This window comes from Mesoplodon mirus (genome assembly GCF_964341445.2).
Source record: "Mesoplodon mirus genome assembly, chromosome: 8".
Taxonomy (NCBI): Eukaryota; Metazoa; Chordata; class Mammalia; order Artiodactyla; family Ziphiidae; genus Mesoplodon; species Mesoplodon mirus.
This window is the reverse complement of record NC_138984.1, coordinates 110003381-110031132: the sequence shown is the minus strand read 5'-3', so window position 1 is coordinate 110031132 and position 27752 is coordinate 110003381. Positions and strand designations below refer to the sequence as shown.

General features: G+C 41.6%; 1 protein-coding gene across 6 annotated transcripts in view; it reads right to left on the bottom strand.

The window, feature by feature from the left end:
* Nucleotides 1–27752, bottom strand: part of LOC309809944 (uncharacterized protein) — a 112686-nt gene that overhangs the window by 40042 nt on the left and 44892 nt on the right. The window contains exons 4-5 of one of the 6 annotated variants that reach the window (XR_014294923.1): nt 13592–13785; nt 3384–4364 (exon numbers count right to left, since the gene is read on the bottom strand). The exons of 4 other annotated variants lie outside the window; for them this stretch is intronic. The gene's annotated coding sequence lies outside the window, so the exon portion shown is untranslated. Of the gene's footprint in view, nt 1–3383; nt 4365–13591; nt 13786–19442; nt 19623–27752 lie in introns of those variants that run through there. One more of the 6 variants, XR_014294924.1, reaches the window with a different exon arrangement.

Here is a 27752-nt window from a genome sequence, read left to right as displayed (position 1 = left end):
GGTGGTATCATGGGAGGGTTTTTAGCTAACAATGACATCATGACCGCCACGTGGCTGAAAGCAGTCATAATATGCCACCCCAATAGAAGCTGCATTCTGATTTCAGATATGTCAAAGTATGAAGGAAAAAGGGTGTGTTTAGAATTGATAAAGTGGAGCATTGTGTTAAAAATAAATACAAACTCCAACCATTTCTCCTTTTTTCCAGTTCACCATCCTGGTCCAAGGGAACACCATCTCCTTCCTAAATTATGATAGTAGCCTCCTAATGGGTTTCCTGACTTCTGCCCTTAATGTCCCCTCCTCTCCTCCTGAATCTATCCTCGAGAGGGTCAAATCATGTCATTCCTCTGTTCAAAATCCCCAGTGGCTTCTCGTTCCACTCAGAGAAAACAATCCAAATCCTTACAGAGGCTACCAGGCCCTGCAGGACTGGACCCCTCATTAGCTCTAGGTACCATGACCCCATCTCCTACTCCTCTCCCTGCAGACAAGTGGGCATCCTCCAACACAACACAAAAGCTGCCACCTCAGGCAATCTGTACTTCCTGGTCCCTCTGCAAGACCCACTCTTCTCCCAGGTATCTGCAAGGTTCAATTCCGAAAGTCGTTCACCAAATGCCATCTTTTCAGGGAGGCCTCGTCTATCTTCCTTTGTCTAAAATTGCTATATGGGGGGGGGGTAGGGACAAATTGGGAGATTGGGATTGACATACACACACTACTATATATGAAATAGATAACGAATAAGAACCCGCTCTATAGCACAGGGAACTCTACTCAATACTCTGTAATGACCAATATGGGAAGAGAATCTAAAAAAGAGTAGATATATGTATACGTATAATTAATTCACTTTGCTGTACAGCAGAAACTAACACAACATGGTAAATCAACTACACTGCAATAAAAATGAATTTAAAAAAGTAAATAAAATTGCTATCACACACTTACCTGCAAATTCTCATTTACTCCCTATCTGCCTCCCTGCTTTATTTATTTAATTTTTCGGTCAGCACATATCACTATCTAATACAGCCCTATATTTTACTTGTTTATCCTATTTATGGTCTACAATGTCAGTGAGGAGTCCAGCTTCTGATTAAAAACCTATGTGTGACTTTTCAGGCCTGACCATAGGTAATTACAAATGCTTTAAGCCAGGAGGCCTCACGGGGTGGGGGGGAGGGAGTGGGGGGAAGCTACCCTTCCCCACACAGTCTCAAGGACGCAGAGCCCCCCGGGGAAGTCATGCTCTTTCACTCCTAGCCCTGGGGTCTTCATTCCTAGACTTCTTTATCTAAGGCCTTGGGCAGAGATCTGCAGGCACCTCTGCTGTGACTTCCTTATGGGGAAGAGGGGAAAACCTTGAATACCCTTTCTTCGCTCCGACTCGGTACCAGCTACTTTTCCACTCTTAACCCCAGCGCCCCCTCCCTCACTTCACCATCCTCCCCACTTTCCCATAAGACTGCAGGAGACCTCCACATCTGCACGGATCCACCTGACCCCCACTGGCATACCATTTCGTGGGAGAAATAAAACAGGAAGGAGTCTGCACTTGCTCCAGTGTTAGACACTTGCTTATTCCATCACAAGAAGTGATTAAAGGTTTAACTCTGATTTTCAGCTTGTGTTAAACAGCTACTAGGACAGCTTGCTTTCTCTCCCAGCTCAGCTGTATCCCTGACAGTTGGCTTCACAAAGGCAAGGCTTTGGCTTTTGTTTTTAATAGACTTTACTTTTTAGAGCCATTTTATGTTCTTAGCAAAATTAAGCCTCCACACACGTGTAGCCTTGCCCATTATCAACATCCCCCATCTGTGGTACATATCACCCAGAGTCCATAGTTTACCTCAGGGTTCACTCTTGGTATACATTCTATGTATTTGAGCAAATTGATAATGACAGGTATCCACCACTATGGAATCATACCGAGTAGTTTCACTGCCCTAAATTCCTCTATGCCCTGCCTATTCATCCCTTGTAGCCCTGGCAACAAGAAATCTTTTTACTGTCACCATAGTTGTGCCTTTTCCAGAATGTCATATCATTGGAATCATACAGTATGTAACCTTTGCAGATTGGCTTCTTTCACTTAGTAATATATATATTTAAGGTTCCTCCATGTCTTTCCATGACTTCATTGTCATTTCTTTTCAGCATTGAATTATATTCTATTGTCTGGATGTATCACAGTTATTTATTCATTCACCTTCACTGAAAGATCATCTTGGTTGTTCCAAGTTTTGGCAATTATGAATGAAGCTGCTATAAATATCTGAGTGCAGGTTTTTGTGTAGACATAAATTTTCAGTGGTTAAGAATCTGCCTTCCAATGCAGGGGATGCGGGTTCGATCCCTGGTCGGGGAACTAAGATCCCACATGCCATGGGGCAACTAAGCCCGCATGCTCTAGAGCCCGCACACCACAACTAGAGAGCCCACGTGCTACAACTACTGAGCCTGCGTGCTCTGGAGCCCACACACCACAACTAAGACCCAATGAGGCCAAATAAATAAATAATTTTTAAAAAAGCAACCTACAACTAACATCATACTTAATAGTGAGAAACTAGACACTTTCTCTCTAAGATCATAAATGAGACAAAGGTGTCCCTGCTCATCAATGCTTTCAACATGATACTGAAAGTCCTAACTAATGCAATAAGACAAGAAAACAAAAGAAAAAGCATAAGAATGGAAGAGAGAAATAAAACTGTCCTTGTTCACAAATTACATTATCATCTACGTAGAAAATCTGAAAGAATCAACAAAAAACCTTCTGGAACTAATAAGCAATTATAGCAAGGTCACAGGACACAAGGTTAATATATGATATACAAAGTCAATCACTTTCCTATATACCAGCAATGAACAAGAATTTAAAATTAAAAATACATTATTATTTACATTAGCACCACTCAAAATGAAGTACTTAGATATAAATCCAACAAAATATGTCCAAGAGCTAAATGAAGAAAACTGAAAAACTCTGATGAATAAAATCAAGGAAGGACCAAATAAATGGAACAATGGAACAATGTTCTTCTGGGAAGAACATTGGGAAGTCCCAGTTGTAGGGTTTTTGCCCATGTTCTTTATCAAGTTGAGGAACTTCTCCTCTATTCCTGAATTGTCGAGAGGTTTTTTTAAAAAAAATATTCATTTATTTATTTATTTTGGCTGTGCTGGGTCTTAGTTGTGGCAGGCAGGATCTTCATTGCAGCATGCGGACTCTTAGCTGTGGCATGCAGACTATTAGTTGCAACATGTGGACTCTTAGTTTCGGCATGTGGACTCATAGTTGTGGCACCACATCTTAAGCCAGTCGTCTGCTGATGGTCACTTTGGTTGCTTCCATGTATGAACACTGGGGTGCATGTATCTTTTCATATTAGTGTTTTCATCCTACAGATATATGCCCAGAAGTGGGACTGCTGGATCATATGCTATTTCTATTTTTTTTAAGGAATTTGCGTACTGTTTTTCATAGAGGCTGCACTAATTTACATTCCCACCAACAGTGTAGGAGGGTTCCCTTTTCTCCACACCTTCTTCAGCATTTCATCAACTGATTTTTGAATGTTGAATCAGCCTTGCTTACCTAGAATGAATCCCACTTGATTGTGTTGCATTATTTTTTTTATACCTTGTTGGATTGGATTTTCAAATATTTTTGTAGATTTTTGCTTTTATGATCATGAGAGAGATTGGTCTGTAGTGTTGACTTAAAAAAATGCACAACGTGAGAGTTGCAAGTTAAGTTTTACTTGGGGCAAAATGAGGACTGCAGCCTGGGAGACAGTGTTTCAGATAACTCTGAGAAACTGCTCCTGAAGAGGCGGGGGGGAGGAGCCAGGATATATAAGAGTTCTGCAACAGAGAGCAGGTAACAGGGAACATCAAAAGATTATTGTTAAATAAAGAAAACCAGATATCTCAAGTTAAGGAATTTAGCACTTTTCTGTGTATGGGAAGATGCAAGAGTCTGGGCTCACTGAAATCATTCCTTTGCTATGCACCTCAGCTATCTGGGGCCTGGATTTTCACACCCTGAGTTTCCTCAGGGCTCACCGCAGGGGGTGGCTGCAGTCTGATGGCTGCTAGATGGCAGGTATTCTTTTCAGCCCTGAGTTTCCTCAGGGCTCACCGGCTGACGTTGGAGGGCTGCAATCATTGATGACTGTGACATCATTTGTTTATTGATATGGCAGGAAATATTCCATTTATAAATATCCCATTCCATATATACATATTCCATTTAACAGTAGTTTTCTTGTAATGTCTTTGTCTGGTTTTGGTATTAGGGTAATGCTGTCCTCATAGAGTGAGTTTGAAAGTGTTTCCTCGGCCTCAATTTTCTGAAAGAGATTGTAGAGAACTGTATGATTTTTTTTCCTTAAATATTCGGTAGAATTTGCAGTGAGCCCATTTGGGCCTGGTGCTTTTTGATTTGAAAGTTATTCATTATTGATTCACTTTCTTTAATAGATATGGTCCTATTCAGATTGTTGGCCTTTGTTTTTACTGTTTTATCTCCAACAGTTAGAAAAATACCTGGCACACATTAGGTGCTCAGTAAATTTAAAAAAAATAATTTAATGAGCATCCATTAATTTTAAATTAATACAATTGATAGATTTTTGGAATAAAAGTCCTCTTCATTTAAAAATTTTATTATAGATCATTAATCTAAAGTATTATGTAATAATGCTAAAAGAATCATTACAGAAGATTACAGTATCATATAACTAAGACATTTTTATTGCCCACAACTTTATTTCTTCTTCAAATCATAGAATTATAGCTAACAGAGCAAACATTGTCTAAACTGGAAAAAAGAGAAAACAGAAGAGATAAAATTTTGTTTTGGGGCAGCAAACAAGGAGAAACACTGTGAATTGACATTCAAAAAGAGAAGGGATGAGACCCCATATTTTAGGTCCTGGTGTTCTATTTGTCATTAATTCACCCTATGGGATAAAAATAATATCCTACTGTTGAGTATGCAGGTGACTTTTCTTTGAGGGTTTCAAAAAAATCAACAGAGAAATGGAAAGCAAAGTAGATAAGAATTCCTAGGAAGACAAGAGACATTTGGAATCTTTTAACCTTTCAACCAAGTGTTACCTTTGTTGTTACAGTTAAAAAGTTTTACATATTCAGGTTACACTCTTGAATTCTGTATGTAAGAGCAAGAAAACAAATACTGATGCATTGAAAAGCCAGCCATCTCTTCCAAGAGGTTGATTAGCTGCCTCAAGGCTCAGGCTGTCTTTTTCCAGCTCCAGGGGAAATTCTTAGAAGACTGTTATCTGCTAACCTTCAGACTGCTACAAACTGAAGGATTACTGGATTGATGGGCCCCAAATGAAGCCTTTGTCTACTACTGATGAATGGATTCCACAATTTCCCGCCCTCTAAAAGCAGTTCTTTCTAATCTACCTTTTTCTGAGCTAGACAGGAATGGTAAGGATCATCTGACAAGACCTCTATTGGTCTGCAGTCTGGGTGTGTGACAGAATCAACAGTGGACACAATTCCCTGCATCCTCTTTCCTTTGAAATGTGCCCCAGTACTTTTATGCCACCTCAAGGCACCCTAAAGTTTTCCCCAATAGGGCTCATCCACCACTCAATATTCTAGGACTTTTAAACTTTCTTACTACACATCCAGACTTTTCTGCTTAATATTCTGTAATGCTTTCTAACTGAGCTGAACAACGAAATCACAGGAACTGATGGTCAAGAATGTCAAAGTAGGGCTTCCCTGGTGGCGCAGTGGTTGAGAGTCCGCCTGCCGATGCAGGGGACACGGGTTCGTGCCCCGGTCCGGGAGGATCCCACATGCCGCGGAGCGGCTGGGCCCGTGAGCCATGGCTGCTGAGTCTGTGCGTCCGGAGCCTGTGCTCCTCAACGGGGGAGGCCACAACAGTGAGAGGTCCGCGTACCGCAAAAAGCAAACAAACAAACAAACAAAAAACATTAAAAAAAAAAAAAAGAATGTCAAAGTATTGCTTCTCTCAGGTAACACAGCTGTCCGTATTCCTGCCAACACCAAATGCAACCAGGTAACGTCGCAATGATGGATAGTAAGTCTCTCCTGTCTTCTAATGTCCATCCCATCGCTGAACTCACCAACCGTTTCCTGCTGACTTGCCATTGGAAGAACAATTGCGTGCTTGGACTGACAAATGAGTGAGGGGTTTAGGACCAGCTTGACTGGCATCCTACCAGTTCTCCAGGAACTCTAAATCTGACCTATCACGGAAGTTGAGTGGAGTTGCTGGGTGAAGGATTTTGCATGTTTACCACCTCACCGTAGAGCACCTGGGCCAGAGGTACGTCCCGTGGCAACTATGCTGCAGTCAGAAGATCAATTTTTCTGAGAAGTGACAGAAAAGTGCATGCTCAGGAGACCTAAAAGTCTATCTACTCTGCAGCTGAAAACTTAGTTCGCCTTATGTGTACTATTTTTTTGTTTTGTTTCGTTTTTGTTTGATTTGATTTAGCTAAATAGAAGACAGCTTGAATTGACATGTTTCCAAAGAAGATAGACAAATGACCAATAAGCATGTGAAAGGATTCTCCAAATCATTAGCCATCAGGGAGATGCAAATCAAAACCATAATAGGGGGACTTCCCTGGTGGTGCAGTGGTTAAGAACTCACCTGCCAATGCAGGGGACACGGGTTCGAGCCCTGGTCCCGGAAGATCCCACATGCCGCGGAGCAACTAAGCCTGTGCGTCACAACTACTGAGCCTGTGCTCTCAAGCCCGCAAGCCACAACTACTGAGCCCACGTGTCACAACTACTGAAGCCTGTGTGCCTAGAGCCCGTGCTCCGCAACAAGAGAAGCCACTGCAATGAGAAGCCCGCACACTGCAACGAATAGCCCCTGCTCGCCACAGCTAGAGGAAGCCCGCGCACAGCAAAAAAGACCCAATGCAGCCAAAAAAAAAAAATTATTAAAAAAAGAAAACCATAATAGGTACCACTTTACACTCACTAGGATTCCTAAAGTAAAAAATAGAGACAATAACATCCTCTTGGTGAAGATATGGAGAAATTAGAACCCTCATACACTGCTGGTAGGAATTTAAAGTGGGGCAACCACTTTGGAAATTAGTCTGAGAGTTCCTCAAAAGTTTAAATATAGAGTTATGATATGACCCAGAAATTCTTCTCATTACTGTGTACTCAAAAGAATTGAAAACATAAGTCCACACAAAAATTTTTACATGAATGTGCATTAACACCATTATTCATAATAGCCCCAAAGTGGATACAACCAAAATATTCACCAACGAATGAATGGGTAAAAATATGTGGTGTATGCATGTAATCGAGTATTATTCAGCTATAAATAGGAATGAAATACTAATATATGAATGACCATTGAAGACCTATGCTAATTGAAAGAAGTCAGGCTCAAAAGAGCACATATTGTATGAGTCCCTTTATGTGAAAGGTCCAGAATAGGCAAATTGATAGAGCTAGAAAGTAGATTAGTCATTGTCAAGGGCTGGAGGGAGAGAGGGATCTGAAGTGACTGCCAATAGGTATAATCTTTCCTTTGGGAATGATGAAAATTTTCTGATCTTAGATTGTGGAGATGGTTGTAAAATTCTCTGAATACATTAAAAACCACTGATTTGTGCTCTTTAAATGAGTGAATTGTATGGTATGTGAATTATGTTTCAATAAACCTGTTAAAAAATAAAAAAGAAGGAAGCACTTACTTAAATAGTCAATAGCTGAGGATGTTATTTTTTATCTTCAGCAAACCCATTAAAGACTTAAGGAGGTAAAGACAACCCACATGGTCTGTAGGGCCAGAGTCTACACCAAGAAGGAAGCCTTAGAAGTGTGGTAGCCGTTAAGAAAGTTGCACTTTTGAGGGGAGGCCCTGACCCTCTATGGGCCATGAACAGATACAGTCTCCCTGTGTCCTTTTAAGGCAAACCTGGAGCCAGTGAACTGTATTTCCATATCCACTGTATTTCCATTATGGTAGTTAGACCTCTGAATTCTCCAAATCAGGGACTGCGATCTTTCTGAATTTGGAACTACCTAGGGTGATCAACTTGTCCTGGTTTACCCAGAATTTACCAGTTTTAACACTGAAAGTCCCACGTCCCAGTAACCCCCTTCAGTGCCAGGAATATTGGGATGTTTAAATATTCTAGGATGAACAGATAGAGCAAATGGCCTATAGTGAGCAGCTATCTGTATTTATTCTTGTAATCAAAAAGCTACAGTGGGCAGAGATTAGTACAATATCTTTTACTACAGAAAGTGGACTCGCATCTCTTCCCCTGGGGTCTTAGGGCCCATTGCTGCTCTTATCCACCTTGGAAGAATGACTAGAGTTTAGAAATAATCCAAGACAGCAAACCATAATTCAGATTTAAAGCCATCAGAAAATACATCTCACTGGTGGGGTTCTGTCTCATTCACATATTAGAGCTACGCTGGTATGTCACAGCAAAATTTATATGATAAAAAGAATGGTTGCCAACAAACAGAAACCAAATAAATCACAAATTCTAACCTGAAATTAAAGCTACTGATAAAAGGTGTTCATTAATGAAGAAGGCTTTCAAGCATGTATGTGCTTCTCTGGCTAAAAATTTCATAGACGCTAACCGTAGCTCTCTGAAACATCCATTTAATAAAATTTATAAACTACACCTACACTGAAATCTAACCAATCAGAATAAGGATTATCATTTAATTCATCCAAACTAAACTACTTATAGTCTCCAGGGAAGAAATAACATTCATTCATAATCAGCTACTAACATTTAAGAAAACCTATGAGAAACATATGCAATGCAATGAGAAACATTAATGTTTTGAGTTTGGGGAACCTCAGAGGAAAAAAAAAGAACAGCCGTCTGAAAATAGGTCCTAAGTATACTTTTCCAGGAATTTCATTCAGGCTCCTACACAGTAAACAAAAAATTGTGAAGGAAATGAACAAATAGTAGAAAAGCTTTATGCAAAAGAAACAGTGAGCTGCACTAGCAAGAGTCATGATGTAGGCCTACCCTGGCAGTTCCTTAGCTTCTGTGTAGTTCATCCAAGTGATGTCTTAGGATCAGCTGAGGCAGATTGCTTGACAAAAATAAACTAATATGAAAACCTTTTCCCCTATATTCATGCAAGGAAGATAATGACTATTTAAGATGTAATGCCAGACTCTTCCTTTTCACATGATGACCTCGTGGTTTCTTAGCTGTTACACATAAAAAAGGCATTTGGGCCTCCCTGGTGGCGCAGTGGTTGAGAGTCCGCCTGCCGATGCAGGGGATACGGGTTCGTGCCCCGGTCTGGGAGGATCCCATATGCCGCGGAGCGGCTGGGCCCGTGAGCCATGGCCGCTGGGCCTGCGCATCCGGAGCCTGTGCTCCGCAACGGGAGAGGCCACAACAGTGAGAGGCCCGCGTACCGCACAAAAAAAAAAAAAAAAAGGCATTTGACCAAAAATGACTCAATTTGTTATATAGTTTATAAACTGTTAAAAGAAACATTCCTTCTTCCTTCCTTCCTCCCTATTATCTATCTATCTATCAATCAGCTATCATTAATCGCAATTATCCTGACTTTCTCTAAGAGTGTGTGTGTCTGTGTGTGTGTTTTACAACTTGGTAGAGGCCAAAGGCATTTTGTTGGTTTGGAAGTCAAACACGTGTTTGTTACTCAACTGATAAATCCCACATGACAATCACAGGATGAGCTGGTTGTTTTTTCCAAGGTGTCATGACATCATACTTCTCCCCCTGCTTAAAACTGGTGTCCCGTCTCCTCAGCAATTCACTTCCTTGCCATGAACTTAAAGCTAAATTCCATACTTCTTCTATAACCAAACCCACAATGAAATCCCAGATTTAAATACATATCTCTAAAACACCATTCATTTGGTAAATGAGGGAAGCAGCAGTTGAGGAAGGCAAATGGGATAAAGCTTCTACAATGCCTGAGGCTGATATGCCTCTAATCAGGCCCAGAGCCCTTTCTTTATACTAAGCCAAATAGGACTGTCTCTTTTTATTTCACATTTCTCTATCCAGCTGTCCTTTGGTACTTTCTCTCCTTCAGAGGTGGTCTTAGAGCTCAAATCAACCTATTATCATCCAGATAGGGCTTTTTGGACCCAGCTTCCCACAATCCCAGAAGCAGTGCAGGGTCCTGCTTTCCCTGAAGATAGACGGCCTTGCACACTATCTCCCAGGACAGCGCCCGCAATGCATGAATTTAGTGTCTACAATACCGGTCATTTTCAAAACTAGGTGAAAGACGGCCCTGTGAGTTTCTTTAGCTTTTGCCCTTGTGCTTATTAACTGGATCAACATTCCATTGTTTCAACTGTGGGTTTTTCCACCCTAGGAAGGGGAAGGATGGGAACTCTTCCCCTGGACGGGTGCCTTCCTGACTGGTCAGGGGAAGCAGGCACTGGGCATGCTCAGTTTAGCCCCTGTGCTTCATTGTTACTTCTCTGCCAGTAGATTCTCCTTAAGAATCTCTCATTCTGTTTCTCCCTGAGGTAAGCTTTCTATGTCAGGATCTGGCCTTGGAATGGGGAGCCTTGCAGTTGGGGATGGGGAGGGTCAATCTAGAGGGAAAGCTGTTAGGGAATCCGATTTTGGTTAATATCTACGCTCCATTCTCCAAACTGGCCCTTTGAGTATTTTGTTCTCCAACTGTCTGATTCTTGTGTACACTTCTCAACAAGGTTTGAACTCAAAGGGTTGACAGGAAATTATCACTCCTTTTATAGAAACAAAGAACCACCCCCCCCAATCCCAGTGGCTAAAACAACAAAAAAAGGTTTATTTCTTGCTCACGTTACATGTTCACCGGGGCTCTGGTCATTGGCTTTGACTGTACACACCACACAGTGGGAGTTTAGGGTTTTTAAAAATGGGTTCAAATTTTAGCACCTCTGAGTAAAGCTTTATTAGAAAATAGAATAAGAAGAAATGTTCAGATTTAAGTCCTGGGATATAATCACAAAGACTCCCAGAGCAGTGTTTTCAAATGTAACTCCTGCTATTGGGGAACCATGTTTATAATAAACAACAAAAAGAGGCATCATCTACTGAATAGGCCTTTTCATATCCCCCGGTTTATTTTTGGGAATACTTAATTCAGAGCTTTTCTTTCAGGGTGTCGGCACTTTCCCTTTTCGGATATGAGTTATACTACGCTGACCTCTATTATTTCTGGATTACATGCCAGCGATGGAAAATGAATTGAGTGCTTTGAGGAGGAAAAAAAAAATCATTACCAGAAAGATGAATAGACGGATTGTACTGGGTTCCTAAAAGGAGGGGCTCTGGAAAGATCACTGGTTTGATTTTTCCGGGAACCGTATCTTCTTGGATACTCTTCAGAATTGTGGCAAATTCCTCCAGCAGCAGGTAGGAGGTAGGTCTATTGATAACAGACTCTCTCTGGGCCCACTAACTTCAAAGAGAGCCCCTTCTTTGCTATGTGGCATTCAGATATAAAAACTGCTTTGAGCTCTCAGATTTCAGGCATTTGGAAAAGAGTCAATAGTCAGCCAAGTTTACATATTTATTGCTTTTGCCATAGGATGGAGAGATCTTTTTTCGACAGATATGTATTGTTCCGACTCTGTGCCAGGTAGTGCTAGGTGCTGATGACACAATAATGAAAAAATCTGAAATATCCCCTACCTAATAGAGCTCTCAGTCTTGGAGGAGGGAGGTGATCCTAGCAGGTAAACAGCCTACAATTCAGTGTGAGAAATACCAAGATGAAGACACACAGGTTGCTATGGTAATCTGTTTTTTTTTTTTTTGGCTGCCTTGGGTCTTCGTTGCTGCGTGCAGGCTTTCCCTAGTTGTGGCAAGCTGGGGCTACTCTTCATTGCAGTGCGCGGGCTTCTCATTGCAGTGCCTTCTCTTGATGCGGAGCACAGGCTCTAGGCATGTGGGCTTCGGTAGTTGTGGCACGCTGGCTCAGTAGCCGTGGTGCATAGGCTTCATTGCTCCGCGGCATGTGAGATCTTCCCGGACCAGGGCTCGAACCCGTGACCCCTGCGTTGGCAGGAGGATTCTTAATCAGTGTGCCACCAGGGAAGTACTGCTATGGTAATCTTATAGTGGAGGAAATGAGGGAAGACTTCCTGAAAGAATCAACCTGAAATTGTGATCTCAGGAACAACAGAACTTAACCAGTAGATGAGAGAATGAGCAAAGGCCCTGAGGTTGGGAGAGAATACGGCATATTTGAAAGGACTGAGAATAGAAAGTACATGTGCAGGTGAAGGAGAGAAATATGTTTTTTTAGGGAACAATTGAATAGGAAAGGGATGTGGCAACATATGTCTACATAAATCCACTTCTTACCCCTTGGCAACCTTTATTCCATCTGCAGCCTTAATTCCCCCTTGCTGTGTACCATCATGTTCACTGGTTCTGGAGACTTATGGATTCTTTTTTCCTTCATGGTTCCATTATTAATACTGTGTTATCATTGTGTTGTGTCAAATTCATCTAGGAATAACCCTTCCAATTTCCTATGATATTCTTATACATAGTATACTGTTGCACAATAATCTATGTTTGGCCGGAAAGCAGTAGAGATTTTTATTTATTTTTTTATTCCTAATTTATATAAGAAACACAAAACTCAAAATTTCAAGCCAAAGAGTAAATATATTATGTGGTAGAAAACAAACATTTAGAGGACTGTGTCCCCAGTCTTCCTAAATCTGGCAAGACAGCAGCTCAAAGATTAGGAGGAAGCAATAAATATTAAACACCAGTGGAAGCAGCAGCCACCTAAAGACTCCCAGAGCATACAGTTGACCTTAACTAATAAGTCTTCTCCAGACCAAGCCCAGTTCCTGAAGTTCTTTATTGGCACTATCCCTATAAAGCTTTAATGAGCCCTACTACCTGCACTCTGATCTGGGAGGGAAAGGAAAGGAAAGGAAGGGAAGTAGAAAGATGGGTGTCATCCATGTGCACAAGGACCCTGGAGCATGAGAAGGGTGGCTTCACCCACCCACCCAACCAGCCGGTAGTGTAAGGTGGGTGTCCAACTCACAGCCCAGGCTGCGGGGCTGACCTGTATGAAAAGAGGTATTACCTGAAGGCTGCTGGTTGGCCCCAGCTGCTCTGAGCCTAAAGTACACTTCTTAAGCCACCACTCTCTAAGTGGAGAAGTCAAATAAAGTCACTAACATCTCTGTGATGATTAGTTTCCCAGACTGACTGGCAGCTCAGCAAAGGCCATAAGGGGAGGGGAACCAGCCTAGCAGGGAAGCAGGCCAAGTTGTACTGGGAATGTGGTAGGTCACCCTAAACACAGCAGAGGAACTGGGCGGCAAAAGGGATTTAAACACCTTCCTGGAACCTCCCACCCCTCCTGGTCACATTAATGACCTCCCGTGTGAAAATGGTTCACACGTCCTGAATACGCATGAAGTCTCATTAATCCTCGTACTAGACGCATTATAGGCATTATGTCATTTAATCTTATGCCCAGTTCAGTAAGTCCCTTTAGCACCTATAATTAAGAAAACTGAGGCCAGAGAAGTTTAGTTACTTACTTAAGGTCGCACAACTGATACATTTCAGAGTTGGGATTCAAATTCAAGACGCTCACACCAGAGCCCTTTCAACCAGGAAGTACTTTATGCAGCCTTCTCAGGATAGTTTCTTCCTCAGTGGAGGGATAATTCGAACCACCGGCCCATTTTGCTCCATAACAAGTGGCTTTTTCTAGGGTTATTTGGGATGAAGTCTAGGACAAATGTGTAAAATAAGTAGGTTATGAAAGGGAAAATATACAAATACTACAAATAATATATGCTGGAGAGGGTGTGGAGAAAGGGGAACCCTCTTACACTGTTGGTGGGAATGTAAGTTGATGCAGCCACTATAGAGATTCCTTTAAAAACTAAACATAGAGTTACCATATGATCCAGCAATCCCACTCCTGGGCAGATAACCGGAGAAAACTCTAATTCAAAAAGATAAATGCATGCCAATAGTCATTGCAGTACTATTTACAATAGCCAAGACATGGAAGCAACCTAAATGCCCATCAACAGATGAATGGATGAAGAAGATGTGGTAGGGCTTCCTGGTGGCGCAGTGGTTGAGAGTCCACCTGCCAATGCAGGGGACGTGGGTTTGTGCCCCGGTCCAGGAAGATCCCACATGCCGCAGAGCGGCTGGGCCCGTGAGCCATGGCCGCTGGATGTGGTACATATATGCGATGGAATATTACTCAGCCATAAATAGGAATGAAACAGAGACTTCCCTGGTGGTCCAGTGGTTAAGATTCCATGCTCCCAATGCAGGAGGCCTGGATTTGATTCCTGTTCAGGGAACTAGATCCCGCATGCTGCAACTAAGAGCCCGCATGCTGCAACTAAGAGCCCACATGCTGCAACTAAAGGTCCCGCATGCTGCAACTAAGACCCAGCGCAGCCAAAATAAATAAATAAATAAACAAATAAATAAACAAATAAATAAATATTACAAATTTAAAAAATAAAAGGAAAGGAATCTTAAAAAAAAAAGAATGAAATAATGACATTTGCAGAAACATGGATGGACCTAGAGAGTATCATACTAAGTGAAGTAAGTCAGAGAAAGACAAATATCATATGATATCACTTCTACATGGAATCTAAATAATAATACAGATGAATCTATATACAAAACAGAAACAGAGTCACAGACATAGAAAACAAATTTATGGTTACCAAAGGGGAGAGGAAGGGGGGAGGGATAAATTAGGAGTATGGGATTAACAGATACACATTACTATGTATAAAATAGATAAGCAACGATGATTTACTGTGTAACACAGGAACTATATCCAATATCTTGTAATAACCTATAATGGAAAATAATCTGAAAAAAATCATACATATGTAACTGAATCACTTTGCTGTACACCTGAAACTAACACAATATTGTAAATCAACTATGCTTCCATTAAAAAATAAATACATAGGATTAAAAAAAGAAAAAGAATGCTAGGTAGGATTTTTGCTCTATCTACGTCTCCAAGAAAAGAGCTAACTTTTGACTGCTTAGGTAGGAAGTGGGGAGAACGTGTAATAGCTTCTATCAGCAAATACTTGTTTAGTGTCACCACCAGGAACAAAGGTGACCTCTGGTATTTCATGCCTTGTCTTCAAGAAGGCCCGTTTGACTTGATCTTCCTCTCTACCTTGGAGAGTCGTGAAGCTGCTAAGCCACTGTGGGAAAAGGAACTGGTGCTGCCATTGCTTTTCTAGATCTGACACTGCCCTAGAATCCGTGGTCCTTCACTTCTGTTGAGTTATCTTCATGCCAGCACCTGGGGTGTGTTTTAACGATGAACTGTAAAACGGTGTTACTGGGTATGTCATGACCATCCACCAATGTCTACTAGGCTGGCACATTCACATGGGAGGGAAAGTACTGTGTGTAGCCACTGTGTTCTGGTAATGATGAGATTCTGGAATTACTTCCTGACTTTTTCTGAGAGAATCATGGAGAGGGTTAAGGTTACCATGTTGAAAAGGACAATGTGACTACAATTTCAAACCACCAGCAAAACCTTGTTGACTCTTGGTACAGAATCAAAATGTAAATGCTAAAATTATGAACTCTACCTTGGAGCTATGCTCTTGCAAGAATCCCCACATTTTGGGGGGTGTGTGTGTGTGTGTGTGTTTTAACCTAAAACATTTTTATTTTATAAATTATCATATAGTTATTTTGATATTTTCTTTTGAGGTAAGGTGCTATGAATGTTACCACATGTATAGATTCACGCAGCTACCCTCCATGAGCAAGGTACAGAACAATCCCGTCATCCACCCTCTAAAAAAGACTCTCTCCTACCATCCCTTTACAGTCACTCACTCCTAGTCGCTGAAAACCACTGATCTGTCTTCCTTTTTACAGTTTTGTCTCTGAGAAAGCCATATAAATGGAATCTTACAGCATGGAACCTCTTGAGACAAGTTGTTTTCAATTAGCACAATGCCTTGATGATTCATCCAACTTGTGTGTGTATCAGTAATTCCTTACTTTCTATTGCTGAGCAGTATTCCATGGTATGAATGTGTCCTCATCATTAACTTCTTAAAAATTCATTATATTTTTAATTGAAGTTTAATTCATATACAATAAAATCAACCCCTTTACCTTAGTTTTGCAAAAAAAAAGAAGAAGTGGGTCATGTGAAAAACCTCACTCCATAAAAAGATAAGCTTTAAACTGGAAACAGATTTTTGGACACACCATGTTTGTCTGACTTTCTCCAGTAGACTGTTTCTATATTTGGAGAATTGTTCAGTACAGTTCTCTTTCCATCTGCTTGCACTCACTCTGTTGACAAATGTTCACTCCTTCCAACTGATTTCAGATTGGCTCTCCAACATTCTGCATTGTCTCCATATTCTTTAGTTTTGGGTTTTTTTTCATAGGTAATACCTGTATACTGCCCCAAACACAAAAAACACAAAATGGTATATACCAAGGTAAATAAGTCTCACCCACCCTCTGTCTCCGGGTAACTCAGTCTCCTCTCTGGAGCTCATAGTTTTCCTAATTCTATGCATTTACAAATCCATACATATATGACTGTATTAAAAAGTATGTATATAGACATATGTAAGTATACAAATATATGTACATGTACATATAAAATACAAATAGTTGCATATAAAATCAATGTATATACTTGCATACATACATACATTTTCCCCCCACACAAATGGGGACACATTCTGCCCAATGTTCTATACTTTGCCTTATTCTCTTAACTTCCCTTCTCTTGGAATTCCTTCCAGAAAAGTATATTTAAAGCAGTCTATTAAGTCCATTTTACTCTACTGTATGAGTATATCATAATTTATTTAAGCATCCCATTACTGATGGTCCAGTGAGTTTCTAAACTTTGCTCATACAATTAATATACCATTTCATTTGTATCATTTCATTTTACTCCAATAGAAGCATCTCTGCAGGATAAATTCTTAGAAGTGGAATTTCTGGGTCAAGGGGTGCGTGCATTTCTGTTTTTGAAAGGTGGGGCTAAAGTATCCTTCAGGGAAGTCATATCAATTTACATCCTATTAGCGATGGATCACAGTGTTTCTACATTATCTACATTTATTTAGTAACTAATTATTTTAATATAATTTCAGATATTAATGAATATTCAATGATCTATATCAGAAATAACTAGCATTAATAGCTTCTCAATCTTCCTTTATTTTCACGACATTAACACTTTTGAAGAGTCTAGGCCAGTTACTTCGAAGACTGTCCTTCAATTTGGGCCTATCTTTTCTTTCTTTCTTTCTTTTTTTTTTTTTGCGGTACGCGGGCCTCTCACTGTTGTGGCCTCTCCCATTGCGGAGCACAGGCTCCGGACGCGCAGGCTCAGCGGCCATGGCTCACGGGCCCAGCCGCTCCGTGGCATGTGGGATCTTCCCGGACCGGGGCACGAACCCGTGTCCCCTGCATTGGCAGGCGGACTCTCAACCACTGCGCCACCAGGGAAGCCCCTATCTTTTCTTTAAAACAAAGAACCAACTGAAAATAGCTCAAAGAAAAATACAAGGAAAAACCTTCTAGCCATAAAAAAGAATGAGCAAAATAAAATTTAAAAATGCAGTTAGTGGGGCTTCCCTGGTGGTGCAGTAGTTGAGAGTCCGCCTGCCGATGCAGGGGACACGGGTTCATGCCCGGGTCCGGGAAGATCCCACATGCCGCGGAGCGGCTGGGCCCGTGAGCCATGGCCACTGAGCCTGTGCGTCCGGAGCCTGTGCTCCGCAACGGGAGAGGCCACAACAGTGAGAGGCCCGCATACCGCAAAAAAAAAAAAAAAAAAAAAAAAAATACAGTTAGTAAGAATACCTACCATTTGGAGTCGGGGTGGGAAGAGGAGAGAAATAGGTGAGGGAGATTGAGGTACAAACCTCCAGTTACAAAATAAGTGAGTGGATATGAAATGCACAGTGTAGGGAATATAGTCAGTAATTATGTAATATCTTTGTATGTGACAGATGGTAATTACACTTATTGTGGTGACCAGTTTGAAATTTAAGAAATATTTCCCTACGCTGTGCACTAACATAGTGTTGTAGGTCAATTTTACTTCAAAAACAAACAAACAAACTCATAGAAAAAGAAATCAGATTGTGGTTACCAGAGGTGGGGGGCGGGGCTGGAAAGGGGAACTGGATGAAGGCAGTCAAAAGGTACAAACTTCCAGTCAGAAGATAAATCAGTACTAGGGAGGTAATCACAACTAACACTGCTGTGTGTTATGTATATGGAAGTTAAGAGAATTAACCCTAAGAGTTCTCATCACAAGGAAAAAATGTTTTTCTATTCTTTAATTTTGTATCTATAGATGATGGGTGCTCACTAAATTTACCGTGGTCATCATTTCATGATGTATGTAAGTCAAATCATTATGCTGTACACCTTAAACTTACACATTACTGTATGTCAATCATATCTCAGTAAAACTGGAAGAAAAAAGGAAGAATACCTGCCATTTTTTGCTTGTTTGTTCGACTACTTACCATTTTTGGAGCACTTACTACATGCCAGATATTGAGTTAAGCACTTTGCCTAGGGGTAAGAGCTAACAGTTACTGGATGCTGAATTTGTGCCAAGTGAAGTGCAAAATGCTTTATATGCATTATCTCCTGTATTCCTCATCATAACCCTTCACTATTCTCCATGGAATGCATGAGTAACCTGCAGTACAGAGAGGCAGAATGGTTTGCCTCAGGTCACAGAAATTAGCTCTCTTCCTATTCCTTTCCTTCCCTTCTCTTCTTTTCAAGTTACAAAAGTTATATATGCTCATTAAAATAATCCGGGGGGGTGGTAAAGTAAAAGTGGAGTGCCTGCCCCATGCCAGAGGGAACCTGTATTAACAACTGGGGGGACTTCCCTGGCGGTCCAGTGGTTAGGGCTCCGTGCTCCCAATGCAGGGGGGCACGGGTTTGAACCCTGGTTGGGGAACTAAGATCCTGTATGGCGCATAGGGTGGCGAAAAACAAAAAAAAACCAGACCATTTTCTATAAGAACCAAGACTTGAATCCCACCTTTTCTGACTCCAAAGCCCTTATTCCTAATGACTATTCAATACGCAAATAGCAAATTATATAATTATATATATTCTATAAAATAAAATGGCTCTTAAAACTCTTATCAACTGGATTATTGTTGAAAAGCAGGAAAAGCTAAAACATATTAAGTACCATCTCTGATACAGGGAGCCTTTTTATCCACAGCATAAAGACTAAATTAACTAATTAATTAAAACGAAAACAGATTTTGACAAATGACAGCCTGCAAGAACCTTTTGTGAACTTGCTACTTAGCCAAGCGTTGACTATAAAAATAGAAATAATAAGGCATGTGACCGAAGAGGAGGAACAAAAGCAGCTCAAACCAAAAGCAGTCCTGTTGTGCAATTTGCTGTAGAAGGAGCTTGGAGTCATTGGTTCCAGCAAAATTCTTGCAGCTTCAGGTAATCTAGTATTGGCTGTACGGTATCCTGGTGAGGTTATAATGTGAACAGTAACTTGGGCATGTTCCACCCTACCTAAGATCAAGAAGAATAGCAAAGTATCAGTGGTAATGGCACTGGGAAATAAGAACACATTTCTTCAGGTCATAGAAGGATCCAATTTAAAACAATTGTCTTTGCATGTTAGGGGATGCCCCACTCTTCATAATCTGGGAAACTGGTCAGTAAGGAGAACACAGCAGTTTCACTGAGGTAAGACTCCCTCTGCCTTCTTTCTACTTCCACATGGCAAATAGAATCCACTGTGACTCAGACTAAAAAGGCCTCTTTGGTAATATTTTACTTAGAAAAATTTCATCTTTAATTTCCTTTTCTTGTATTGTCCTTGCCCCATCTTGGTGTCAAGGTAATTATATCTTTATAAAATAAAGTTCATGGCTTTCTTTCTCTTCCTCTTTCTCCTTGTAAATCGCTAAAAACTTTGGATGATCATTTCTTTAAAGGGCTGTTAAAATACACCGTAAAATTGTCCGCACCTTCTCTTTTTGTAAGTGGAGAGAGGAGTACTGGGAGAGTCCTGACTACTTTCCATTTCTTTGTTGGGTATTGTTTCATTCATTCTTTGGGGCAATTTTGTTAATTTTTGTTTTCTAGAAAAATACACTTTTTTTCTATTTTTTTAAATAATTAGCTCCTGGTAGGTACTCAGTAAATGCTAGTTCTCTTAACTTTTTTCTTTAAGATGTTGGGGTAGGAGTTTATTAATTAATTTTTTTATTTTTGCTGTGTTGGGTCTTTGTTTCTGTGCGAGGGCTTTCTCTAGCTGCGGCAAGCGGGGGCCCCTCTTCATCACGGTGTGCGGGCCTCTCACTGTCGCGGCCTCTCTTGTTGCGGAGCACAGGCTCCGGATGTGCAGGCTCAGCAGTTGTGGCTCACGGGCCTAGTTGCTCCGCGGCATGTGGGATCCTCCCAGACCAGGGCTTGAACCCGTGTCTGCTGCATTAGCAGGCAGACTCTCAACAACTGCGCCACCAGGGAAGCCCCACACTTTCTTCTGGCTTCCAATTTATTGGCAAAAAGTTCCTTATACTACTCATTTATAATTTTAAAAAATCTCTGCTATTTCTCTAATTACGTCCCCTTCTTTGCTCACATCTGTCTCTCTCTTATATTTTCATTCTCTGTGGGTTTCTTTGTCAATATTTTAAGAAATCTATTTTATAAGGCTTTTCAAAGAACCAGCTTTTGGTGTTGATAATCTTTGTTTGTTCGTTCTTTGGGGGATTTGTTCTTTATTTTCTAACTTGTTGAGTTGAATATTGAATGCTTAATATTTTGAATATTTTGAATATTTTTATGTAAACACATTTTCATAATGCCACTTTAGCTGCAGGCTGGCAGTAGAAGACTTCCTGGGTTTGAGTCTAGGCTCTGTCACTTACTAGCTATATGATCCTGGGCAAGTTATTTCACAGCTCTGTGCTTCAGTTTCTCCTTCTTTTTGTTCAAATCCATGATTCGTTATGATTAATGTTTTTGTTTTTGTTTTTTTTTGCAGTACGCGGGCCTCTCACTGTTGTGGCCTCTCCCGTTGCGGAGCACAGGCTCCGGACGCGCAGGCTCAGCGGCCATGGCCCACGGGCCCAGCCGCTCTGCGGCATGCGGGACCCTCCCGGTCTGGGGCACGAACCCGTGTCCCCCGCATCGGCAGGCGGACTCTCAACCACTGTGCCACCAGGGAAGCCCATGATTAATGTTTTAAATACGTGACCTATCATTATCTGATAGATATGTGTTTAATTCTCCCAGTTTGGAGATTAACATATTTCAAGGCTGTGTTTTTTGGGGGGGAGGGGGTACATGCAAGTTCATGATGATTCTATCTTCCTGGTGGACGATTCCCTTTACCATCATGTGTATCCTTCTTTGTTCTCAATCATGCTTTTTGAATTAAATGATATTTTTGCAAATATTAATATTCTTATATCAGATTTCTTTTGTTTCGAGGAGATGTTGACAGGTTTGTATTTTTCTATATCTTTATTGTCAAAGACACCCACCTAGTGAATGGCAAAGCCAGGTTTATTCCTAGACCACCTGATCCCCAGTCCAGTGTTCTTTCTTCCCGACCATGACACATCCTAGGTCTACCTTCTTCCATGATTCAGCTCAAGTCACTCTTCAGTGTGAGCCCTCTCCCAACAACTCAGCCTGCAGTGGTTACTTCCTCCTTTGAATGAATGCTCAATGCTTGCAGGACTTAATCGGTCCTGAAAATGTGCCATCCTAGTGTTGTGTGTACATCTATCCTGGAAGTTCCTTAAAAGCTACAGTAGGGGTTTGTTAACCAAAATTTCCGAAGTGGAGACCCGATTGAAATAAAAAGGTGCTAATTTGGGGTTCGTTAGGACTGCAACCTGGGAGACACAGATTCAAGAAGCACTTGAATTGTGTTCTGCCAGACTACAAAATGCGGGAGGCTTACAAAGGTAAAAACTGAAGGTTACTGCTAGTTACATGAATTGTTTATCAAGAATTATAATTGGAGCTGGCAAGAAGTAAGGATGCTTGTTAAGGAAGGGTTGGTTGGGGTCTGAAAGGGTTGCGTAATTACAAGGGGAGACCTTGAGACCATAAGGTTGCAGCTGGCAAGTGTTGTTCTGAATACAGCTGGTCGTGTCTTTGGGTCTGGTACATTTCAAAGAAAGTTCAAGTTCTCATCGGTGCAGAGATGTGCCTGAGACCAGATCCTCAATGGCCTCCTGACTCCATTTTTGTTTGCCTGAACTGTGGTTAATCCACTATAATTTCAATTTGTCATCAAGATTATATCTCTTCTGCTGGTGACTCCAGACTTACTTTACTAAGGAGGCTTAAAGATGCAATCTGGTCAGGCAGAGAGTGCCTAGGGGACGTGACTTGAACCTGAATTTTCATAGCAGGCACACTATTTTCATTTTATTGGGAGGTGGGTGTTATAGAGTTTGGGAAGAGGTTAGCTATAGCCTCACATGCCACCCTGTCAGCCACCACTGTCCTCTGCTTCTCTGCCTATGATGACGATTTCCAACAAAGCTACCTGCTCTTCAAAACTGCCATAATTTCAGATCCCACTCCAGAGCCACAGAGCTAGAATCTCCTGGGTGGAGTCTGAGAATCTAGTATTTAAGAGTCTCTGCTGGGAAATTCAAGTTGAAGGTACCTGAGCACCTTCTTGGCAGGCAGTCACTTCTTGTAAATACAGGGTGTGCATCCAATCTGGAAACTTAAGCAAACACATAATACCCTGCTTTAATTGATATTGTATAGTACGATACACAATAAAGTGATATTTCTGTTTTCCAACGTCTATTGCTATGGTTAAATTAATTAAACACGAAGGCCATTAGACTGATGTGGCTTTAATACCTTAGTAGCCTATGTTAGCAAACCAAAACCTAAGCCTGAAATGCATGCAGGTGAATAAATCAAAAACCTAAGGACAACCTATCACAAATAGCCAACTAGGCTTTCCCAAACAAGGCAACTGCTTAAAGCTATAGCCAATCAAATTGTTTCCTTACTTTCTTTCCGCCTTTTCTCTATAAAAGTCTTTCCCTTAGCTCCTGGGTGTGAAGTGCTTCTTAACCACTCCCGGTTTGGTGCTGCCCGATTCCAGTGGATTTTTGCTCCGATAAACTTTTTAAATTTTTAGTATGTCTCAGTTTATCTTTTAACACTACAAATAGCTTAGTGTAAGATATGCTCTAGTAAATTAATTTAGTAAACTTTTCTTTTCTTTTATTCATTGTGAAGGATACAAAAGAGGAATGTAACAATAACAAAAATAATAATGGCTAGCATCTATTGAGCACCTAATGTGTGTCAGGCACTTTATTAAATGCTTTACATGCATCGTCTCATTTATTATTTACCAGACTTCTACTGTGTGGAGACTGCAGTCAGGACCAACTTATCCATTATGCTCACTAGGTACTATGCCTAGGGTCCACAGTACTTTTAGAGGTCCATGAAAATGTTTTAGTTTCTTTTAGAATCAGAAGGGAAAATAAAGGAATATAATCTTCCCTGGATATTAGTCTTTATACTCACATGGCTGTAAAATATAATTTATGATTTATTTTTATGGAGTAAGCATCCCATGAGGGCAAAAGTGCCTTGGGCCTCAGAAAGTTATAATGCAGCCCTCGCTATAACCATTCCCACTTAACAGATAAAGAAACTGAGGCGCAATCAAGTTGAGAAATAAAACATGCCGCAGAGCTAGGAAATGGCAGAGGTAATTTTGGATATAGGTCTGGGGGACTCCACTGATGACCCTTTTGACCCTTTTAACTACCACATTATACACTATACAACATTATGTAGCAAGAAGCTCATACCAAGCTGGGAAAACAAGTTTGTCGTACACTAACCAATTAGAAAATACTTCAAGGAAAGAATAGAATTAACCCTAAATTCAGGGACAGATCCAGATCATGTAGGACCTCAGGCTTTTACAACTTGGAAGATCTTCTTTCAGGAAGAAATACTAAAGTATAAATAAAAATTAGGTTTACAGTCTTGGAGGGGGCTGTTAAAGGAAGGGGGCCTTCAAGTGTAAGCCTCATTAGCTTCATGGAAAATCCATCTCACCTAAATGTCCTTGGACCTAAAGAAGGCCAGAGCTTCAGGAAGGATTCAGCGTCACCAGGGATATCAGCAGGGGTTTTTAGGAGGAAATGGGACTTTGAAGTGTGGCTGTGACTGGGCACCCTGAGTGTAAAGGCAGGGGGGCCAGTGTGAGCACAGTCTGTTCAGGAGAGGGTGGAGAAAGCCACCTGCCCGAAACCCACAGTGATGCGGCCCAGAGGGGAACCACTGGGTTTGCTTAGGAAGGCAGTGCCTATTTGAAAAACCAGGAAGGAAGGGATGCTGGGAATCTTTGTTCCTCAGTCTTAAGTCATTATGCAGTAAAAGGCATCAAGACGATGAGGACTCTGGTGCCGTGGGCAGGACCCTCGGGAGGGGTGGAAACAGGCAAAGAGATCTCATTGAAGGACTAGTCTGGGTATGTTTTAATGAGTGCCTTATAAATTATGGGTGGCAGAGAGGAGGGAGGAGTAAAATAAGACAAAGAAAAAGAGGAAGAATGAAAAAGCATCAATGCAGTATTAATAGATGTGAGGACTAGAGGGGAGTCAGAGATAAGTTTTATATTCTGAGCCTGGCTAATTGAAGGAGTAGCTGTGGGACTGCCAGAAATATAGGGGTTGGTTAGGTTTGGTTCTAGAGAAGTTAAACCCAACAACAACAAAAAGTTGAAACAATTGGGCTTTGTGCATCCCCAGAGGAAGCTGCGTCCTGGGACAGAGAGATATCCTGACCAGAGCTTGACTAGGCTCTGCTGGTATATTAGCCTTTGCAGTCTTTTCCGCATACCAACTCCCCATCGGGTCAACACATTCTTTCTCAATTATGTTAACCTCATTAAGAACCCTGCAGTCAGGTCCTGCTTTTCTAGCTAAGAAGCATTTTGGTTTTAAGGTGGTGTTTGTTGAACACTATTATGAGATTAGCTATAATTTAACTCTCACAGTTTCAGCCTATCCTGCTGCCTTTCTCTAGGTGAGCAGTCAAGACTAGTCACATGAAAATAGAAAGCAGAGTATGGATTTGAGAGGGCATTACAGAGCTATAAAAAATAGGGATATGGGGCTTCCCTGGTGGCGCAGTGGTTGAGAGTCCGCCTGCCGATGCAGGGGACATGGGTTCGTGCCTCGGTCCAGGAAGATCCCACATGCCGTGGAGTAGCTAGGCCCGTGAGCCATGGCTGCTGGGCCTGCGCGTCCGGAGTCTGTGCTCCGCAACGGGAGAGGCCACAACAGTGAGAGGCCCGCGTACCACACACACACACACACACAAATAGGGATATGGAATTAGAGAGAGGGTGTGGAGTCTTTTGATGATTCAAAATGTATTGACTGCATACTCGTTACATGTCAGGCTCTGTGCTTGGAACAAAAGCCATTACTATGAAAGAGATGTGGTCTCTGCCTTGTAGGTGTCTGAGCTTTCAAGGATGGGTACTTGGGAAGGTGACAGGGTCACAGAGGATTAAGAACAGCAGATTCTAGAGGCTGGGCAGCAGGATGATGAATTTAGGTTTAGCCATGTCAAATTTGGTGTTCTGAAAAATGTGTAGTGTGTCCAATACACAATTGTAAACATGGGAATGGTGTTCAGAAGAGAAGGCAAGGCAAGAGATACAAATTTTAGGATACAGAAACCAGCATAAAGTTAATGCCTGGGGCAGGCATGGATGATGAAAGTATTGTTTCCAAGGCCAATAGGACAGTATCAGTGGAAGTTTTTAACAGAGCTATGGATGCTTCAATGTCAAAGAATTATACAGAATTGGTAAAAGAAAGGAAAAGTGTTAAAACAAATAGAGTGGTGGATATAGCACAAACAAGTCAGCCAAACTTGGGGAAGGGTCAACGTCAGACCTTGCTTTTTGAGATATAAATTTTCCTGTAAGTAATACTTTACTGACATCCCAAAATGTTGGTATGTAGTTTAATTGCTCACTTTTAAAAAAAAATTTATTTATTATTTTTGGCTGCGTTGGGTCTTCGTTGCTGCACGCAGGCTTTCTCTAGTTGTGGCAAGCGGGGAGGCGGCTACTCTTTGTTGTGGTGCATGGGCTTCTCATTTTGGTGGCTTCTCTTGTTGCGGGAGCACGGGCTCTAGGTGGGCAGGCTTCAGTAGTTGCAGCACGTGGGCCCTAGAGCACACGGGCTTCAGTAGTTGTGGTGCGTGGGCTCAGTAGTTGTGGCATGCAGGCTCTAGGGCGCACGGGTTTCAGTAGTTGTGGCGCACGGGCTTACTTGCTCCGCGGCCTGTGGGATCTTCCCAGACCAGGGATCGAACCCATGTCCCCTGCACTGGCAGGCATATTCTTAATCACTGCGCCACCAGAGAAGTCCCTGTGTAATTGTTCATTTCTAAATATTAACTCATGAATTATTTAGATGTGTTTCTAAATATATGGGGTTATATTGGTCATGATAGATAGATGGATGGATATAGATATAGATATATAGATTTGACTGGAGAGGAATGTAATACAGAGAATTGATTTCGTGGTGGCCATGGATTGAGAAGCCAACCGGGGACACCGAGGCAATCCAGAGATTATCAACAGCAGAAAGTCATTACCACTTCCAGGTCTGCAAGGACAACAGAAGGAGGTGGCTTTACCCAAGCTTAAAGCTGGACCCACCTGAAGTGAGTTGGAGCCAAAGTGGGGACTGCCCAACAGAAGCTGGGAGCCAAGAGAGGCGATCCATAGGAAGCAGGAAACATCCTGCCTTTCCCCTTTCTGTCTCCGAATCTAAGGTCAGTGCTGCTACTGTCTCCCATTGTCAGAGCCCAAGGGAGCCTGGGAATTGTAGTTCCCTAGAGCACAGGGGAGATCAGTGCAGAGAAGATGATTATCTTTTTGTTACTAATTGGAAGTTTATTACATTGTGATCAAAGACTGTGGTCTAGGGCTTCCCTGGTGGTGCAGTGGTTGAGAGTCCGCCTGCCAATGCAGGAGACACGGGTTCGTGCCCCGGTCTGGGAAGATCCCACATGCCACGGAGCGGCTGGGCCCGTGAGCTATGGCCGCTGAGCCTGCATGTCTGAAGCCTGTGCTCCGCAACGGGAGAGGCCACAGCAGTGAGAGGCCTGCGTACCGCAAAAAAAAAAAAAGATGGTAGTCTATTTGATAATCCTTACTTGGTATTTACTGAAACTCATCTTATGGCCTAGGACATAGTCAGGTTTTGTAAATGTTCCAAGCGTTGTTGAAAAGAATGTGTATTCTCTTATCTTGTGTGTGGGCAGTATCCCACAAATGTCCATCAGACTTTGTTCGTTAGTTGTGTTGTCCACACAATAAAGATACATCTTTATCCATACTATTTTGATGACATGAAGTCAGTTTTTGAAAGAAGTTGGTTAAAGATCTCTCATTATGTTTATGGATTTATCATATTCAGGTGCCGGCTATATGAAAAATAGTCTATAAGGAACATGAATGGAAATAGTTGGAAGGCTGGTACACTGGTTCAGGTGAGAAATGACAGTAACCTGGCCTAAGATGGTAAGAATGTAGAGAAAAAAGGAAAGAGAGAAATTAATGCTGATTCCTAGGTTTCTGGCTTGGGTAACTGGATG